This window comes from Pinus tabuliformis, chromosome 5_1 (assembly GCF_031772625.1).
Source record: "Pinus tabuliformis cultivar Carrire ecotype Pingquan chromosome 5_1, CPIR1, whole genome shotgun sequence".
In the NCBI taxonomy this organism is placed as follows: domain Eukaryota; kingdom Viridiplantae; phylum Streptophyta; class Pinopsida; order Pinales; family Pinaceae; genus Pinus; species Pinus tabuliformis.
Window position 1 is genome coordinate 182453063 of NC_142305.1, and position 18750 is coordinate 182471812.

The window sequence follows — 18750 nt, forward strand, 5'->3', positions numbered from 1 at the left end:
CCTAAAATTCAAAGGCCCAATGCCATCGATTTCTACCTTGATCGGATGAACTAGGCTGTGGATCAACCATTCCTTATTGATCCAAGCCGTGTCAGACCAAAGAGAAAAGAATTTCATGTGAAAAAAAGTAGATCTGATTCCAGATCCGGCCTCCAGCGCTGCCTGTGGCTTGAGATCTGTTCTCCTAGTAGTAAAGAGACTTGGATCTCATCCTGGGAGTCTCCCTTCTTCTGCTTGCAGGTTTTTGGCATCAGCGATCACCTCAGAGAAGTCACCAATGTTGTTCTCTGTTCTCCTTTCAGGACAGTTCTTGGGTGCCTGCACTATCATCTTCCCCACGATGTTGCCATCTAAATCCCTGCGAGGTGGTTCGATCCAGGGGTTGATGGGTTTCCCGAGAGAGTCCTCGATGGCAAGTTTTCTTGCTGCAGTCTGCTTTATTTTTAGATCGTGCAGGATCAAAACCTCTGAGAGCTGCAGAGCCCAATCTCCTTCTCCAATCTCGCCTCACCTTTTCTTTGAGGAGAACGGAACATACTAGAGTGGGAATCTGAATTCATATTTTCATTCTATGTATGACACTCTGCATTAAATAATAAGTGTGAACTTATGCATTTAGTAGGCTCTATAGCTTGACACAAAGAAGAATTTGCTATAATTTCTTGATTCCCTTCCTTTTCCATACCAAGGTTCAAGTGCCAAGCCCTTTTAAATGGAACAAATATCACCTAGAAAGAGATGTATTAGGCCTATAAAAGCCCTATAATGTGACAACCACAAAAACTGAGAGGAATTCTCTAGTAATTTCTGTGTTTGAATTTAGGAGGACTCTTAACTATAGATTTCAATGTAGTTAGGGTGACCTTTCGAGACATCAATTTCCACTAGTAGTTAAAGCCATCCTTGGTTGACCTTAGACTCATAGTACTTCTTCACTCTGATAAAACACCATAACTTGTTGCTAATGCCTTTCAGAAAACCCTTTGGCCATAACTGGATGGGAAACCCTGAAATAATAACTGAGATCTAGGAGATAAATAAGGGTTCTCTTCTAGTGTTGAAATAAAAATCCCATTTCTTAAGAAGAAGAACCAAGGGGCCCTAGTTCCAACATTGATTGAGAAGTTTTTCCCTATATTCTAGTGAGATAAACTTGAGCACCAACCATCAATGAGAGATAAAATAAAAAATGGGGATATAGTTGGTAGCATAAACCTAGTTATGATTGATCCATGTCTCAATCAAAACAACCCTAACGATTTACCACAAAACCTTCCGATAACCACATTCTCCAATAACATAGGAATGTTTTTCAAGGGGATGTCTTGAACTACTACCATTTTCACCTTGTCACCTCTCTTCTTCACACACTTGATCTTATGGCTAGGAGTTAAGAGCAACTTATCTTATGGATATGACTTAGTTGATCCCTTAACCAAGGGAACAACATCCTTCACATGTGAAATTTTTGCAAGAGAGGATGAAGTGGAAACATAACAATAAAAGCTGATTGTGTTACCATCTTAGGGAAATTTGACAATGAGGAGAAACACACATGCCCTAGATATAAGCTTTTAAGAACTTTCAACCTATGATTCAACAGATGAGTTCCACCTGTTAGTTAGAGGGTCCAAGATCCCAAAGGTATCCTAAATTTTTGATGGCTCATTTAAGTTCATAATCCGAGGAAAATGTTCTCACAGATGGTAGCATATCCTTGCCAAATTCCAGTAGAACCCATAGCATGTTTGCACAAGATTGAAAACTTAAATTCAAAATAGTCAGCTTGTTTCCTAAGGGAGATGCCATGTGGCCATGAAGCACTAGACGACAAGGATCGGCTATAGAAATTGTTCGGTGATGCCATATTCTTCTCAAAATATCGCTCATCATTGCAACTGTTATCTCTCTCTCTCTCTCCCCCCTCCCTCTCTCTCTCTCTCTCTATATATATATATATATATATATATATATATATATATATTGAAATAATAAATTTTATTAATATTTTAAAAAGTTTGGATAATGTTCTCAATAAATATTCCACAACATTTTCTATTTATATGATGTCTAATGACATGTCTTTACACTAAAATTATTATATATGTTTTTCTAAATTTTCTATAAGTTTCTATAAATATATATATATATATATATATATATATATATATATATATATATATATATATATATATATATATAATTTATATATGTATATGTATTTATATTATAATAATATTTATATCTAATTTAATTTTTATCTAGCGAACCAAAATATGGTGTCATAACATCATCATTATCTAACTTAAGTATAGAAAGAAATTAGAGAAGATATAGTGCACACATTACTCACAAATCAATTCGTATATTTAATCACAAAACCCAAACACATGCCACATAAATAGTGGTTATGAGTTCCAACTGTTTCCAAACCAACAAATTGCTTGTTGGGAAAATCTCTCAACAAAACTCAACAATCATCAAACTAATATTACGCATATACGATTGTAAGAATTATTCCAATATCCCCCTTTAATGCCTACATTACGTCATTATAAAGATTATTACAAGAAGCATAAATTACATATAGTCACATATGTCTGGATGGTCTTCATTAGCACTCACATCAACTGTAGAATCTTGCAAACACTGCTCTTTCTATGCTATCTAATCTTCAAGTTGTCACTTGAACTCCATTTAAAACATAAATGCCTCTGCCCATATTTGATGAAATTTGTACAATTGATGCTTCTCGATCTCCTGAAGGGCAATATCGATACTTGACCATGCTATGGACAAACTCCCATCTATCAAAATGCAATGAACTACAATTTTGATAGTCATACAGGTGAATTGTCTTGGTACTGAGTGTATCTAGCAGTCACTCATGCAATTGATCTTTCTCACACATAGGTATCTCATAAAGTAACATGTAATTAATGCTCTTGAAACCCATAGAACAATAAGACTCATCAACATATAACAAATTCACACAATCAAATTAGTGATACTTTCTCTTAGCACCAAAGAACGTCAATAACCACTAATTTAATTATATTTCACTATTCAATAATTTGTTTTGCACCTTCAATTTACAAAGCAAGAATACACATAACATAGAGTGCCTACAACACAAACATATATTTATTCCTCTATATTAAAACTAATTAATATGCTCCCTCCCTTGTACGTAAACGTCTGAGTATTATAGTGAGCTCTCTCTGAGCTGTGACTCTAGGCTGGTTTTTAGGGATCAAAGCTATCAAGCTAAATTATTTGTGTATGGCATTGAGGGATCAACCTTGTGTGGCACTAGAGGGTGCGCTTCATCTATCGACCATGCTGAAAACCATTTAAAATATAAAATTTATCATATTCGGCATATGCTTATGGAATATCCCCCATTCTGTTATCTTCTTATTCGGTTTCTAGATGGTGATATTTTCCAACTCATTCATGCAGGGATTACTGTGACTCTTTGTGATGCCAAAACACATGCATGGAGCTTGTGTACTTCACGTATTTAAAAAAAAGAGAATTATTAAATGCCTTGGCACATCTCTCTTGAATGTCCCCAGATCCATTGACTTAGTAAGGACTATTTATCAAAATAGTTATAGGAAGCAGAAGAATGTCATCATTCGAGACACTAGGATGGAATTTCAATCTTGAGCATCTCCATCTGATGAACGAACCAAAACAATGTTTCACAAATTGATTAAAAGACTTTGTCGATCTATCCCCTAGTTGAAAAGGATTATCATCATCTCTCAACTGCACTACAACAAGCCCATACAATGTTGGCATCTTGGTCAATCGTGGTCACAATTATGGGCTTCAAAACTAGGGAAAAACTCCACATGAAGATGGGTCTCTACGTTGTATGTTCGTTCTTACCTTATTCAATGCAACCGAAACAGACTCCACACATTGATACCCCTCCACACACTAAACTGTGGATCTACATATGCCCACCTGCACACAAACTTGAAGTGGAAGCTACATTCTAGCCACTCCTTCCAATCACACAAAGGGAGACAAAAAAAAATATTAAATTCAACACTACAATAATAGGAGAACAATCACTCTCAGACACTAATTAACTATATAAATGATCAATCTTCGTATTTCTTTCATCTTCTTGGGCCCTCTTATGAAGGAGTCATGCCCATGGGCCCTCTTATGAAGGAGTCATGCCCATATAGGCTCCGATACCAAGAAAGAAATTAGAGAAGACATAGTGCAAAAATATTCATAAATCAATTCGTATATTAAATCACAAAACCCAAATACATGCCAGGTAAATAGTGCTTATAAGATCTAACAATTTTTAAACCACAAAATTACTTGTTGAGAAAATCTCTCAACAAAACTGAACAACCAACAAACTAATCTTACCCATATACTATTATAAAAACTCTTCTTAATTTAATTAAAAAAATAAAAAAAATAAAAAATAAAAATGAAAATAAAAATAAAAATAAAAAATATAGACTTCGAATTTCCATTTCCATTTCATTCTTCTGCATCAACTTAAAGATAGCTACCATCAACTTAAAGATAGCTACCATCACTGCCATTCATTTTAATTGAGATACCTTGCTTCTTATGGAATAGATTTAGACGTTGTTTACCTTTCCCAATTAATCAACGCAATTCATTTTAATTGAGATACCTTGCTTCTTATGGAATAGATAGAGACATTGTTTACTTTTTCCAATTGGTGTTATAAGTGTTGGAGACACGTAGCTCTCTACATCGAAACCTTCAGAAGGAGAGGTGGAAATCATAATTGGTTTCATAAGTGGTCACGCTAATGTTATTTTAGAAAATAATCACCATCATGTAGGTTTATTATTTAAATTCTATTTTTAAAGATTAGCATAATTAGCATGGTGGAGGATTATTTAATATGAATATTAAGAAATATTTATTAACAAATTTTAAATCAAAATGTTAATTTCATAATCTAAAGTTTATAACAAAGAATTTTTTTTTGATACAAATAAATATGACAATTTCATTGATATTAAAATTTAAATGAATAAAAATTTAATATAATAGCTTAAAATAAAACGTATAAATAAATATGAAAATTTTGATATTAACATTATGAATGAATAATCATTTTAATTAAATAAAAACTTAATATAATAGCTCAAAAGAAAAGGTATAATAACATTGTAAATGGGTAATCATATTAATTAAATAAACTTTTAGAATAATAATTGGAAGGAAAACACACGTTTTCCTAATTTCATAATTATATTTGTTTTCATAAAAGTAGAAATGCTAGATAAAAATATTGGGAAAATTTACTCCAATAAAGTTGTAATAATATTTTCAATTATATTTACTAGCATTTGTACAAAGAGGTGTAAGATAGCGCCCATAGGATATGCATAGCCCAAATTCATTCTTGTTTGAGCCAAAAAGAGAGCTTATTACATATCACAGGTTTTGATATCAGCAATCAGTAGTCGGGGGTCCAAGCCATGTACTTTATCCTTCGAATTGAGGTAAAGTGACCACATTTCAAAAATGACAATATGCGAGTTGCAATGAAATCATCGGGAATGGGCTACTAGTGTTAATGTGTCGGGATGGGTGATAATATATTAACAAAGTATTTTTTTGCAAAACCAAAGAAGCTGCAGCCTTTTCTCTCTCCTCCCAAAGGGACGCATGGTACAAAAAGACTGGATCTGACAAGAGACACATGGCAAACAACGACTGAATGTGTTAAGGGATGTATGATAGCCACTAATTGGTTGCTAGAAATGACACATGGATGTTGACATCATCACGACGTGCCAACATGGTTGGTATGTGGCAGGTGGATTTGGAAATTTCAAGGCTCGCAGTAGGCCAAAAAAGAGTAACACATGGCACTACTCACAAGGTGACAGGTGGCAGATATGTGGAAGCAATGGCGTCACGTATGGGAGATCAACAATCAGAGGTTGAGGTGTATTTTGCATCAAAGTGAAACCTGTGATTGATAACCTCTAATTGAAGGGCTCTGATACGGGGGCTAGAATACCGTCGTGTTAAGATGTACAGGACCAAGGGCCAAACACAGAAGATGATCAACGATTCACAATCAGGGTGTTGACAAGTCATGCACCAACGTTACAGCTCCAATTGGAAATGGTTGATAGAGAGGGCTCCGATTTGGGGGCTAGCATGATGGTCACAAATAGTTCAAAGGAATCAAGGGCTATTGCCATATCACAATCAGAGATCGACAAATGTAAGCGAAGGTTTCATTCCAAAAGATGTGATGAAATTTGACATGTGTCGAAGGCCATGTGGATGCACGTTGTGTCAATTAATGGTGAATGTAGTGAATTTATGGTTTTTGATATTCTAAATGCTTTCATTAATACTAACGATTCGAAAAGATTTCGCTCATAAAAGTATTGGATTTAAACATAATTCATCATTTTCGCTAAGTGTAGGCATTGGTCATTCTTGTGTTTTCTGCTCGCAAGCTAGTCTTGATAAACGTAAGTCACGGGGAAATGTCTCCACCAGCTAAACCCAGAAGGAAAATTATCATTCAACAACAACTAATTTCTCCTCCTCCTAAGGTCACAGAAGTTCCTAGGCTATTTTCCGACATGACAAGCACCCCTGATGCCGGGGTCGCTAACTGGGAGGTGATGTATGATCTTTTTGAATATGAAGGGCCAAAAGTCACACAAATAATAGTTAGAACAGAGGATAACATTCCTGTTTTAGAAATTACATACAGTGACGTGGCCAATTCATTTCTCCAGAGATATGGCACTCGACCAGGCATCTTGCCTTATATGGATATGATCAGATGGGACACTGATCATATCAACATAGCAGATAGAAAATTCATGACCAAGAGACAGATGATCATCGACTCTTTCACTGTAAAATATTTTTCTGCAATGTACCACCTCCCATCAGCTCAGAAGAAATATGATAAAGAGTTCATTGAGAAGTTCATGCAGGAAAATGAACATAATTCCAAGGTCATTCGAGGATGGAGTAGAGACCCAAACAGGCATAAGTGGGAGGACAAGGGTATGTATGCTATAGCCTCTATTAATTCACCCTATTGTTTTTTTGCTGCAATGATCTGTAGATTGTTTGGATATGCCAATACCCAGAAGTTTTCAGACCAATGGGTACCCCTGATTGAAGCTGCCTCTAATAGTATGTAGTGGACTAGGGAACTATTCTGTCCAACAACCTAAGCAGCGAAATCCTAGAATATAGGAAGAAGCATAATTTTTCTGAAACTGATGTTCTCCCATTCTACATGAGTGCCTACATTATGGATTGTATTTTTGTCACTTCATATTTTCCATCCATGGGATGGGAATGGACTATTGGAAACCCTTTGCCTATTCACATTTACCATAATGTTCTATGTGAGTCAAAATACCGACTCGATTTTTACAAGATTAGCCATGGAGTCGTCATTCCATTTTACCAATTTGTTTTCAATGATAAGTGCCCTAGAATCTCTACTGAAGGCAACATTGAACTCTTATCAGTTGGAATATGGTTTGGGGAGGAATCATTTACCTATGTTCGAGTTTTTGGAAACCTTGCACAACCTCATTTGTTGCCCCTGTATGTCCCCAATAAGCTCCTAGCCTAGGAAATTGACTACCCAAGTATGGGAAATGACCCGTCTAAGGTCATGAAAGAAAGCAAGAAGACAACGTGGCATGTTTTTTTGTTTTGCTGTGGATTCTATTCTTTAGAGAATTTCAAACATGCTACTAAGGAGATGGAGGAAATCCAACTGATGAACTTTCCAACCATTCCAAATTGGCAGTATGATCTGAATGATACTGGAAACAATATTACAACATAGGCAAAGATTAAGCAGTTTACAAATGAGCTTGATAAATTTAATGATTTCTTTCAATTGACCTCAAATTATGCAGAGGTTGAAAAATAAGCATTAACACGGGTCATCGCTGAGGAATTAGTGCAATTTCATCAATACATGGCTAAAAGGATTTTCCATTTTCCTAGTGAATTTCGAATCTAAATCACAAGAACAGGGAAGAAGACACAAGAATGAGCACATCTTAGAGTCAAGATGTAGTTGATGTAATTGAAACATCGACAGGTAGCGTATCAAAGGAAGAGAAGGTAACGACATAAGAAAGTCTAGATGTTATTTGGGATCAGTTTCTTAAATAGACTGACCTTAAAAAACAAAAAACTTTGTCATAGACACAAATTACTCAAACTCTTATAATCACTGAGAAGACCTCGTTCACCGTTGAGGCTTCTAAAGAAACTATGGACACTGATGATCTGGAAATCATCCCAGTTTTTCTGACCTCTGAGGTCGTTCTCAATATTGAGGAGATTCCTCCTCTAGATATATTTTACAGTCCCAAACAAAGAGCAGTAGTCAGTAGACAGAGAAAGAGGAGAAGGACTGAAGAAAGGTAGGCTTTGGTGCCTGCAAATACCTCCTTTCAAGTACTGTGGAAAGATGCCAAAGTGATCCCCGCTGAAGATCTTGGGAGACTATCACAATATGGAGGAGCCTATGCTAGTGAAACAATTGATAAAGCCACATAAGTGCAACAAATCCTAAGGGAGGAATATGACAGAATAAGGAATCTTGAATAAAATTTAGAAAATGAAAAATAAGGAATCATCCAACAATGGAAAGCTCAAGTTGCGAAATTGCAAACCAGTTTCGATGGGATGAAGATTCAAAATGAATCTGAGATGAAGAGTTGGGATGCCCATATATAGGAGCTAGAGTGTAGGATTGAGCAACTGAAGGCTAAGCCTAAGATGAAATAATTCATGAAAGAAGCATGGGAGCTGAATAACCTGCTTTCTCATCAGCAGGTTCTATTTTGCCAAAAGCTAGCCATTATTGAAGAGATGTGCCAATCAATTGATGCACTTATGAATCAACTGTCTGATCTGAAGATATATAGAAAGGAAGTTGAAGAGAAAATCTTCGATTTCATTGAATGGAAGAACAACTCTAAGGGCCGATTAGTAAATCTATCGAAAGTAGAAGAATCTTAGAAAACGATTGTCTTCCAAGAATGGGAGATAAGGCTTAAAAATGTGCAGATGGACATCTATAGTGGCAGGGACATATCTAGCAACATGATTGAATCAATCAACAATAGCCTATTGCAGGAAAATTTAATCTCAGATTGCCCAGAAGATATGTTTCCCGATGTTAAAATACTGACACAATCTTGGCAAGAATCATCAATGAAGAAGGCTGAGCAAATAAAAGCTCTATCAAAGATTTACTTGGAATGCCATTAGCATTTCCTAGTCAAACCACATGGGAAATGGTTGATTCTAAGGTGTTTTCTAAATACAACCAGCCAAGTGCTTCTAGCAATCAGTGATGCGTTATTCATTGTACAAATGCACATTAGGCCTGAACATCCACCTGAATTGAATCCAATGATAGATATATGTGAATTGTAGCAACAATTGGCAGATCAATCTTTATCCAAGTCTTGATGAACTTCTTGTAACATGAATATAATATTAGTCTATATTTTTATTTTAAGCGTGGTTTGTTTGGACCATCGCAACATTTTATGGACTTTTCTATATTTTAGTTTTGATTTTAAACTTTAAATCTCCTTCATTGTTATGAAGAAAAGGGGTTTTGAAATTTTGCGAAAAGTATTTTGGTTCTTACTATTGTAGCTGTAAACAAGTCTTAATAGAAAGAAGAACCATACTCATTTCACTTATGGTAAAAGTGAATGTGTATTGGTTACTATTATCTTTACGTTAATGCTATGTTTTTGAGCTGAAGTATTGTTTTAATTGAATCTTTTTTTAATTCAAGTTTTTCATATATGTTATTGCATGTGATTAGATCAATATCACTATTGAGGTGTTTTAATCGAAATCCGTTAAGTATACAGACGAACAATGATATCATATATGTGTAGTTGATGATTCAGTGTTTTTGTTATATTTTAGCACATGAAACCATGCGATCTCTGACTTGGGATAGAGAACTTCCTCAAATATCCATATCCTACTGATATTTTTGAAGGCGTCTGTTGTGATATGCGATAAACACCGACCTTACATTTGGTCCAATCTTCGATATCCAGACCTGATATGGTGTATTAATGTTGATTAATAAGAATTTTGTGTCTGCCTTGATATCGATACTTTTGAATGAAACCTCCAATATCAAATCATCGATCGTCAATTCACTTGCAGGCCTGGTATAATTATAAGATTGGATTTAATCTAAGATCACATACATTTATCAGAACTTTCATTATGTGCCATAATCTCAAATGGCTAACAATATGGATGCGATATTGATATTAAAACGATTTTAATTGTAATTTGGAGTGCACCATATTGGAGCTTTATTATAGTGCAATTTGCAAACTGTGGCATGTTGGAATTATATACGAGATCAAATCCTCTGATATTATGGACCTGATACAATTATTACAATTATTTGTTTATGTTATTGCATCCATTCCACATCAAAGGTACCCATATCGCAAATGTTTTGTGTTGTCTCATTTTGAATGTTGTGATCAGTAAACCTCTAATTCCACTACTGGTTTTGGATTGAAGGGATGCATTATGTTGATTAAGTTTACATATGTGGTACATTCCTATGGGGACAAGTTATACATCTGTGTGTGTGTGTGTGTCAAATTTGAAGGAAAAGATGTCTGTAATGACTGGTAAAGATAAACATAGAATTTCGATGCCTAAGAGGCATAAAAAATTGCATGTTATAACAAAACACCTGATAACAAAGATTAGGAAACATAACAAACCACAAGATAAACAAGATTAATAACTTATAAAGGAAGATATAGAACTGATTACATGTCATGGTTGAGCAATGAGAGGTTGGATGAAGCTTGAAATATAGTGGGTTCTGAGACCCTTTTATTAATATGAAGATTACATGTAAGACCTGTTGGATAGTAGGGTCTTTATTCACTTTCATGCCTTTTGTTTTCCAAGTTAGAGGTTGTTGTGTTGCATGACAAGCATTGGATTAATGTTAAGAAAATTTTTCCCTTGGGATCAGATGAGCCAGCAACTTTGCCTAAATGACTGCCACCTTAGCCTTCTCAACAGGCTGGATACCTATTATTAGCATCTTAGGATGGTTGTCAAGGCACCAGAATGTTTCGTCAAGTGCCATGGAGCTACTTGCAGGCTCATCATAGGGACTAGAACTGTCAACGTGTAGCAGGCAAGGTAGGAACCTCTCAGGAGTCCACACCAAACCCGTGGTAGGTAAGCGACGCAGGAGCGCCTATGCCACCTTAGGTAGGATTCCCTCCCAGTGGGAAGGGAAGACTCGCTGACTAGGAACCTATTGGAGAATGTATCACCCAATCTCAAGAGGGATAACATCGTAGATCATCCTATGTAACCAGAGATATGATCATCAAACCATGAAGAATGTTTGGGAGTCTAAGAGATTCATGAGATAGAGACATATTCAGCAACACTGGGTCAAAGAAGCCTTTGCAACAAGGGAGCTTATAATTGGGGATGTTCTAGAATTCTTCGTCTAAGACACTGTGTGATGCAGAGTCAAGATCCCTTGGCCGAGTCATGAAAAGAATCAGAGAGAACGCCTTGTTTCTATGCATAGGAGTGAGGCTACGAATTTAAAGGAAATTTTTGGATAACCTTATCCTTTGGATGGTCAAAACCCTAGTCAAGGGAGGCTTCTGATTGGTGGAACCAGATTTCCCCTCACGTGATTGGTTGGAATGATGTGTCAGGAAAGCCATAGAGTGGCTATAGTCTATTGGTGGGAGGAACCTTTTGATAATAGAGTTATATTACAGTTATGACATTGGAAAAATTATTTTAGAAATCTCTGATACTAAAACTCTAATATATATAACATTAGTTATTTATAATAATAAGCAAATATATAAACTCTGAAACACATAAGTGAGAGCCCTTTTAAAAGTTTTTGGTGTATTATAATAAGCACTATCGGAGTAGCCCACATGGCATATTATACTCCCCTTTTGTGTTGTATTTTTTACCTCAACTATTTAGAAAGTTTGTTCAGAGTAGGTTTTGAGTCCTTTTGTTGTTTGGAAAAATCACTGTGAATTTCTATCGTAAGTCACTCCTTGGAGGGATGAAAGGAGATTTGGCAGTAAGTGAGATTATATATTTTAGTTTCTATTTCCCTGTCAAGCTTTTTTTTAAGTATTTTGATTTCAAGCAGAGTTGTCAAAGTATTCTCATATCAATCAGCGAAATGTGAACTTGTAAAGTCTGGTTTTCTTTTTTCTCTAAATACGAATGCACACAAATATTTTTTTTTGTTGAGAGGGGAAAATTTAGGGAATTTTAACTGAGTTTCACAACAACTATTTGTAAAATAAAGCAACTATTGTGAAATTGAATGAAAAGTATTCTTATTGAAAAATAAATCAAAAAGGGTCTAAACGCAGTGATCAGACTCTAGGTGGTTGTAAAGACTTTTATGCTAGTATGGATTCCTCTTGCTACCTATGCTTGATGTAAGCATTGTCTTGCATGCAGGAGTAGCAGCTGAAGGAAAATTGTGGAGAGATGTGAAGATTAACCAACATTCAAACTCTAGAGATAACAATGACTGTTAAGCCTTCATCAGTCTATGTTGCCAATGCCCACTTTCACCTTTGGTAATGTCATTCCTTGTGATATATGTATTTTCAAACCCCATGCCATTCGAAGGGGAATTTTCCTGCGAGACCCTCGAGTTATTGGGGCAAGTGGAACATAAGATGGATTGAAGGCATCCCATGGTGGACCTTTGTATTGGAAGAAGTCAATGACAACAAAGGATGGTAATTGAGGGGGTTTCGATCCAGCTGCATAGAAAATGGAAATTACTTTCCAAGTGATCCATTTACAAGACCTACTTCAACCCACAAGTTACATGTGACGAAAACTTGTAATTCATTGCAAATAAGAACTTTTGCATCCAACTGTTCATCTTCTTCATGTGCACGAGCAGGATGATGGTTCCTTTTCTCCGCGTAGCATCATGCAATTGGCATGTTCAATTTTTTGAGCATTTGTTTGCTATGCAATTTGACAACTAGGTTCATTGTATATAGGTGGATAGCATTGTCAAATTCGTATTTCTCATCCTTTGAAAAAAGGAATTTTCGCTTGACATGAGAAGGTTCTAGTCTTCATTTGTTGGTGTTACATTTCTAAGATTCATGAGCAATTGGTGAAATACAATTTGAAGAGGGTCCATCCCTTGTTGACGAAAGATGGTACATAGTGTGACAACTGTGTCAAAAGTGCACCAAAGGGAATTGCCACGTGATGTTTCGACATACATGGGGATGCCATTCATAGGAGGTAGTTTCCCAAGATCACCAACAAGTATGATAGACCAATTGCCGAAAGGCACATTCTGATACGAAGGAAATACCTCCCTTAAGCGATCATCTATGTGTGAAAGAAGTTTAGGACCAATAAAGCTCATTTCATCAGTTAAAATGTATTTGATGTGAAAAAGTTTTTCTTGGAGATGCAGAAGTGGTTGGACCTCAAGAGGATGCATTTACACTAAAGGAATGTGAAGGGAAGAATGAATTGTAAGCACCATTATGTTAAACACTGCAACACCTGTTAAAGAGAGTAGGAGCAATGTACTTGAATTGGGAATAGATTCAACATGAAATGTATCTTTTATGAAATCAATTAAATGAGAATTCCTCATGCCAGCAGTACCTTGGATGAGCATTCAAAGCAGAGGAATTGAGGAAGTGGTCCTAAAGTGGGTGAGGACAATGGTGAAAGCAATTTGTTGGGTGGGCAATAGTGAGGTGAGTGAGTGGGGAATTAGAGACAGGCTAGAATGGATTTGGGTGGATGAGCAACTAAAGTCTATGAAACGTATGGTTGTATCTTGCAAAGGGAGAGGGATGGTAGTATGGGCCCAATTGTGGTTAGAGTCAAAGTCACAATGTCCAAGCATGTCAATGTCATCAATTTCCATGTTGTTTCCATGGTGTAGCTGAGAAAGGAATTACCATCCATTGAAGTCTACGGATTCAGGGGGATTCGAAATATCATTAGTGGAGGTGTCGTCAGAGCAAGGGGAAAGGGGAGTTTTAGGTGCTCGATGAACATGCCATGGAACATACGCGTATCTATTTTTCTTCTAATGAGAAATGAATGCTTCATCAGTGGAGCCTATGTCTGATGGGAGTGTGAAGAAAGGGAAGTATAGAAGTAGTTCACTCCAGCAGAAAGAAGCATAGGATGCATCAACAGGAGAAGGAATTGAGGAATAGGAAGGGAGGACATGAACAATATTGCAAGGATTTATTTATTTCCATTGGTTATGTTTTTGGTAAGCAGAGAAGGACCAAGAATGTGCAACTTCAAGAAGAGTTAATGTTTCAAGTGAAGCAGGTCTATTCATGTATGCTACAATGAAGGGCAGTCTTGGGAAGGGGGGACCAAGACCATGAGAAACACATCGAGAAATAGTTCGAGTAACATTGAGAGAAACAAATGAGTGGATACAAAGTGAAAGGGGAAATTTTTGTAGAATGTGGAATGTTTCCTATGTGCTGATGTCCCTATCAGCAATTGTTTCCGTTAAAATTTTTCAGACACGTTAACAACAGGTTTTTCGGGGTGGATAGCCAGGGAGACACGTGACAATATTTTTTGATAACTTTCGGATTTCGTTTCTAGTTTCGATGCATATTTCATGATGTAGTAGATAACAACATGTGGGGACAAAATCGGTTGCTAATTGATTGTTTCTCTCCATATGTATAACATTTCAGAGTTGTGTGCATTTAACTGTCATCATTATGAGCGTGGACATATTTATTTCATCTACTTTCATCAATGATCAAAGAGGAGGGGGGATTTAAATCCCATGAAACTCCATAGCGGGGTGGAATTTTGTATGTCATTGAACGCAATTAAGAAGATTCTCATACTCCTAAAGGCGAGGGGATGCAAATATCAATGGTGGTGGGAGGATGCATGGGTCATTCTCTCTAGAGATGTGTACATAAGGTCCACGTTGTTCGGGAGGGTAAGGATTCCAAGAAGAAATGTGTTCATCGAAAAAGGACCTGGCTCTATCCATTACGACTTGTTCATCCCAATCAAGGTTGTCCATATCAGGTGCGTTTTCGAGCCAAAGTAAACCATGCATGTGTGAAAAGCCCCTATGTTGCCACTCATACCTGGAAAGATGAAAAATGAATTTTGTGAGATGACTGTACATTGGGGCAAAGAAAGAAAAAGGAGAAGGATGGTAAGGGAAAAAGTTGCACCAGAAGTCCTTTGCATGTAAACCTTTTTGCAAGACCTCTTTGAGGAAGATTGTGAATCGACAATGAATGTATTGTGTTGCAAGATTTGGATTATTGATTATATTCTTGAATTTCCATCGAGACAGTTCGAATGAATCTTTGGGGGGGTGATTCTAGGCATGACCATGTGCATGTCATGCCATTTGGTGTCAGCTGCACTTAGGGTGAAGAATAAAGTAGGACTACCTATTTGTATGATCATATTAGTGAGTTCACCTTTACGTTTGTTCCAGAACAAGAGTGTCCCTCTAAGGCTTGATCCGAAGCACATAACCTAGTCAAGAAGCATGGAATCATGCATATCATGGAGGCATGCACGAAGGTCTGCAACGGTCATTGTAAATCCCTACTCAAGGTTTGTCTTCACAAAAGCAACAATAATTTCTTGACTATGATTCTGCAACATAAGATTGTACAAGTAATACCAAAACCTTAGATGCTGGCAAAAACGATTATCATAATAGCATATGAGGTCAACACCATATTCTTGCATTTCAAATTTTCTAAGATGTGGTTGACCAATCATGACATCCCCTGTGGGGAAGAGCATGGAGAATTCCATATAAAGGAGGCCTTTTGTGGTATATTTATTGATAGCGGAGGGGGAAATAGAGGGCCAAGAAAGTGAAGAAGCGTAATTAGGATGGGGAGGCTTCAGGTAGTTTCATATTTCTTCAAGCTCGATATGGGAATTAGGGAGTTTTGCTACAAAAGAGGATGGTTGGAGATTTGTTGGAGTGGGGTCTACGGGAATGTTATCATCTAAAGTAGGGAAGTCAAGTCATGGTTCAGGAGAGAAGGGAGATATGCAATGGACAAGAGAAGACATATTGGTAGGATGAGTTGGCAAGGTAGATATTACAGCTTGGTCCAGTTGGACATCCTTGTAGTAGGGATCATGGGCTAGTTTGTACTCTAAAGATGAAAGAACACTTGTGCCGCTAATAATGAAATAATATGTTTTTTGGTCAGAGCCATGTCTAGTAATAACGACGATGACCAATTCAAAAACCAAGCGTGGTAAAATATTGGCAATGGCAGTGATATCTTGCGGGAAAAAAATAATATGGCCAATGCATTTCTACTATCCACATCGTGCATGGGTGACTTGTAAGACTGGGTTGGGTGACTTGCAAGATTAGGCTGACACCTGATATGCGCATTTCTTCTATTTGTGTTAGAGTAGCAAGGACAAACAGCTGGTCACTAGGGTCCATGTTATTCACAAGGGAGATTCAATGGTGGGTGGATTTTGTAGTTTTACAATGGGAGCAACAGAGGTTGCCATGAAAGAATTTTATTTCCATATTCAGGTATGATTCTTTGCATATCGTGTAGATATGAAACAGAGAGAGCTCATCTATCCTTTCACGAAATCAGTGGTGTGCATGGTTGACCAAAATATGGGGATGAGAGGGTCAAGGTGGATGAGTTGATGGTGGGGTGTGCGATGTATCTGGGCAAGAAGTGGTAGTGATTGGAGGAAGTTGTACAAGTAATACGAGAACCTTGGATGCTGGAAAAAAAATTATCATAGTAGTGTATGAGGTGAATAACATATTCTTGCATTTCAACTTTTCTAAGACATGGTTGACCAATCATGGCATCCCTTGTGGGAAAGAGCGTGGGGAACACCATAGAAAATAGGCCTTATGTGGTATATTAATTGATAGCGGAGGGGAAAATAGAGGGCTAGGAAAGTGAAGTAGTGGAATTAGGATGGGGAGACTTCAGATAGTTGAGTATTTCTTCAAGCTTAGTATGGGAATTAGGGAGTGCTGACAAACAAGAGGATGGTTGGAGGTTTGTTGGAGTGGGGTGTGTAGGAATGTTATCATCTAAAGTAGGGAAGTCAAGTCGTGTTTCAGGAGAGGAGGGGGATATGCAGCGGACGAGAGAAGACATATTAGTAGGATGAGTTGGCAAGGTAGATATTGCAGCTTGGTCCATCTGGACATCCTTGTAGTAGGGATCATGGGCTAGTTTGTACTCTAAATATGCAAGAACAAGTGTGCCAGTAATAATGAAATAATATGTTTTGTGGTTAGAGCCATGTCTAGTAACAACGACAATGTCTAATTCAGAAACCAAGCATGGTAAAATTTTGGTGATTGCAGTGACGTCTTGTGAGAAACAAATAATATGGCCAATGTATTTCTATTATCCACCTCGTGCATGGGTGGCTTGCAATATTGGGCTGGGTAACTTGCAATATTGGGCTGACACGTGAAATGAGCATTTCTTCTATTTTTGTTGGAGCAACAAGGACAGATAGTTGGTCACCAAGGTCCATGTTTTTCATAAGGGAGATTCAATGGTGGGTGGATTTTGTAGTTTCATTGCAAGAGCAACAGCGGTTGCCATGTAAGAATTTTATTTTCATATTCAAGTATGATTTTGTGCATATGTTGCAGATATGCAAAGGAGAGAGCTCATCTATCCCTTCACGAAATTGGTGGTGTGCATGGTCAAGGGGAGGGTCAACAAAAATATGGGGATGGGAGGGTCAAGAAGGATGAGTTGATGGAGGGGTGTGTGATGTATATGAGCAAGAAGTGGTAGTGAGTGGAGGAAGTTGAAGGCAGGTACAATCAGAGGGTGAATGTTAAAGGAGATGGGTATGCAAGTGAAGTTTTGGGATGTTGGGGAAGATAAACATTAGACAGGCGTATAGCTAGAAAGGTTTGCGTGTTTAAATTAGCGTTATATTTGATCCATATTTATTTGTTGGAGGCATCTTTATTATGTTTATAAGCGAGTATATTTCGCGCATTCCTTGAGGGGTTTGCAGAAGATGTTGGCATGTCCATCCTGATACAAACATGGGGACACAAGTTCAAGTGAATATAGGAGATGAGAAAGAGTTGTCTTAAGCACAAAAACAGAGTACATAAACCCCAAAAGCAAGAACGTCATTAGTGGGTAAATTTTTGAAATAGTTCCTTCTAGCTTATAAAGTAGACGTGTATTTTGAAAAAGTAGTTGATGTTTAGTGGGCTGAGAAACCTTTTTATAATAGAATTTATGTTTCTTTGATATTGTGTATTAATGCCGCGTGATTCAAATTTTGTTGTTGGAAATTTCTCAAAGCTATCTTTGGAGCGTAGAATGAGATTAGAATCAATCTTATTTGGGTGAAGTATTTTTGTGGTGGTTGATAAATATGTATCATTCATTTACCAAGTAGATTTAAGGCAAGCAAATGACAACCCTTTTTAAGAAGAGAGTGTTTTTATTTAGGTGCATAAAGAACAATATAAAAGGATGTAAATATTATATTTTTTTAAGAAGGAAGAAGGAAAAAAACATATATTATACTATATGTAAAAGTAAAACATGGAAAATTATGCAAAGGTGGAAGTTGCAACATGTATCATAGGTGTATATACAT

At 36.8% G+C, this 18750-nt stretch overlaps 1 pseudogene; it reads left to right on the plus strand.

Annotated features, from left to right (window-relative positions):
• The first annotated feature begins 6623 nt into the window (after positions 1 to 6623).
• LOC149164018 (serine carboxypeptidase-like 22) overlaps positions 6624 to 18750 on the plus strand; it is a 28472-nt pseudogene continuing 16345 nt past the window's right edge.